The sequence below is a fragment of the Galeopterus variegatus genome, unplaced genomic scaffold, assembly GCF_000696425.1.
Source record: "Galeopterus variegatus unplaced genomic scaffold, G_variegatus-3.0.2 Scaffold3286, whole genome shotgun sequence".
In the NCBI taxonomy this organism is placed as follows: Eukaryota; Metazoa; Chordata; class Mammalia; order Dermoptera; family Cynocephalidae; genus Galeopterus; species Galeopterus variegatus.
In genome coordinates, this window is record NW_007729397.1 from 1 (window position 1) to 3,079 (window position 3,079).

At 37.1% G+C, this 3,079-nt stretch overlaps 1 pseudogene; it reads left to right on the forward strand.

Annotated features, from left to right (window-relative positions):
* Positions 1-267: 267 nt before the first annotated feature.
* LOC103600272 lies at positions 268-2,762 on the forward strand (annotated as a pseudogene).
* Positions 2,763-3,079: the final 317 nt, after the last annotated feature.

Genomic DNA, 3,079 nt, shown 5'->3' on the forward strand with positions numbered 1-3,079 from the left:
ATACCACATGTTCTCACTTATTTGTGGGAGCTAAAAATTAATAAATAAATTCACACACACAAAAAAAATAACGGGGGGGAAGAAGATATAACAACTACAATTACTTGAAGTTGATACAACAAGCAAACAGAAAGGACATTGTTGGGTGGGAGGGAGGAAAGGGAGGGAGGTTTTGGTAAGGGGCAACAATAATCAACCACAATGTATATCGACAAAATAAAATTTAAATAAATAAATAAAAGGGTGAAATTCCATTCTGATATCAAAATGCAGTATTCACACCACTGTGAGTACCTTTTAGAGGGACTGGACAAGCTACAGGAAGCAGGTTTTCTCTGTGACTGCACCACAGTGATTGGGGAATTCTGGTTTCAAACTCCTAGGAATGTGCTTGCCTCATTTAGTATTTTGGTGGGACCTACAGAAGCACTTCTGAGAACAATGTCTGTCTTGATCTGAGTCAGGTGACGGCTGATGGATTTCAGAAACTGTTGGAGTTTATATACGCAGGCACTTTATATCTTATGGGTGGATGCTTTCATTGCTAATCTCTCTTCTGCAGTGATATCTAGAATTACTAGAAACATTGAATTGAATCAATAGACTTGTCTTCTTACTCTACAAGATTATAACAATCAGGAGAAATCAGAAGTATCTTCAGATTTAGTTCAGGCAAATCCTAAACAAGGGTCTTTAGCAAAGAAGTCATCTCAAACTAAAAAGAAGGCTTTCAACTCCCAGAAAACAGGGCAGAGTAAAACAACAAAATATCCCAGTGACTTTTTAGAGAATGTGTCTGTTGAGTTTTTCCTAGATGCAAATAAATTTTTCACACCCATAGTAGAACAAGTTCAACAAAGAAATAATAATTCAGAACTCAAGTTGACATCAGTTGTGGAATGTACTTTTCCAGAGCAAGATACTGTGCAACTGTTACAGTGAAATGGAAATGTGGAAAAATCACAGCCGAACTGTGCTCTGAAAGAACACTCTATGTCTAATATAGGCAGTGTCAAGAGTCCTTTTGAGCTGGAGACCTCTGGGGAGGAGCTGGATCAGAGGTATTCCAAGGCCAAGCCAATGTGTAATGTGTGGGAAGTGTTTTCAGAAGCCAGCAGCCTGAGAAGGCACATGAGAATACATAAAGGAGTCACATCTCTTGTCTGCCACTTGTGTAGAAAGGTGCTCACCCAGTGTAACCAGCTGAAAACGTATGCAAGAACTCACACAAGTGAGAAGTCATACAATTGTGAATTGTGTAATAAAGAATTTGCTCAGAAATGCCAGCTAGTCTTCCACAGTCACATGCATTACACTGAGGGAAAACCCTACAGAGGTAATGTGTGCAATTCACAATTTGTAGCTTCTAGCAATCTCAAGATTCATGCAAGGAGGCATTCATGGAGAGAAGCCCTATGTCTGTGAAAGTTCTGGACAGAGATGTTCCCAAGCCAGCACACTGACCTATCACATCTGCAGGCACACTGGAGAAAAGCCTTGTGTATGTGATACCTGGGGAAAGGCATTTGCTGCCTCTAGTTCTCTTATTACTCATTCTCAAAAACATACCAGAGAAAGACCACTTATCTGCCAATTATGTGGAAATTCTTATACAGATATTAAAAATTTAAAGAAGCACAAAACAAAAGTCCATTCTGTTAAATGCTCATGTTTTACAAAAATTTGGTGCTGTCATATTTTAATGCTCCTTCTTAAAATGTTGAGATGTACATTCTGTTTCAATTATATGTGTATTTCACAAAAATTAAGATATACACATAGAGGATTGTAGCCTTATAATTTGCAGAAAAGTGCATTCTGGATTTCTTTTCATATTGATCTTCTGATAAAAACTACTTGAAATATTTCCTCCTTTAAACACCTGACTTGAAACATTTTGCTGACTTATGAACAATTTCAATAATGAAGGAATATATAAGCAAGCTATGTCCTGTTGGCCATACCAGAGTCTGCATAACACAGCTTCTACTGTAATTATTATGAAGAAAAAGGTTACCATGAACACCAGAGTCCAGAAATGTGTAAGAGGAAAAAAGGGAGACAGGTAGCCTCAAATTGTTATCATATATAAAAACGTAAAGCCAGACTACTAAACTTTAAGTCTATTGCTTAAAATGAATCCTTGAAAAAGTTTCACTGTGCTTACTATTTTATTCTGTCATGATTAGAAACAACACTAGGCTTCTTCAATGTGTAAGGACGATAGTAAACATAAATATCATATCATAAGGATTAAGTTAGAAACATCTGAAAACTACAGTGAGTCATTAATTCAACAACTATTTATTAAATACCTACAAGGTACTCATAACCGAGGGACTGTGGGTTAAGCAAGACATGGTCCTGGTTCTCAAAGAGCTTACAACCCGGTATAAGAGACGAGAAATCTAAATAAATAACTATAAATACAAGAGAAAATGTAGGACACAGTAGACACAATAGTGTTGAAGAAGATGTTAAGTTTTGCTGAGGTGCAGATAAAACTTAAGATTCCAGTGTAGAAGATCATACTTTGAGTGAGCAAGATTCCATAAAGGGAAAAAAAAAGAAGTCCTTTATCAGAAACTGTGGATGTGAATCCTACTGATACGACTTTATCACCAACTCTTCCACTTGGGACTGAGGAACAGCACATGCTTCTGCCTGTCACCGATAAACAGGGTCCAACATCTGATACATTGTTGAGGTCAAGTGTAAATGGGTATTCAGAACCACAGGTGATTTTTTTACAATTATACTGACTTTGGAATATGGAATTGCTGAGATATGTGTGGTAGTAAACATAAACACCTCTGGTAAGGTGCATATATTCATATTAAATTCCCACTCATTTGGGCAAAAAAAGAAATAATTGAGTAATTTTTAGTATTCCACTTAATCCCCATTACTGGCTTCTTAGCTATACATTGTGTGGCCTCGGTTACTCCCGGGTTTGTAGAATGCAGTTTTAACTTATCCTAGTCAGACTTCAAATAACTTTACACCACTTCACCTTTGACATTAAGAACCTCATCACAAAATACTTTGATTTATACCTCCTGTCCCATCAGCCGGGCTT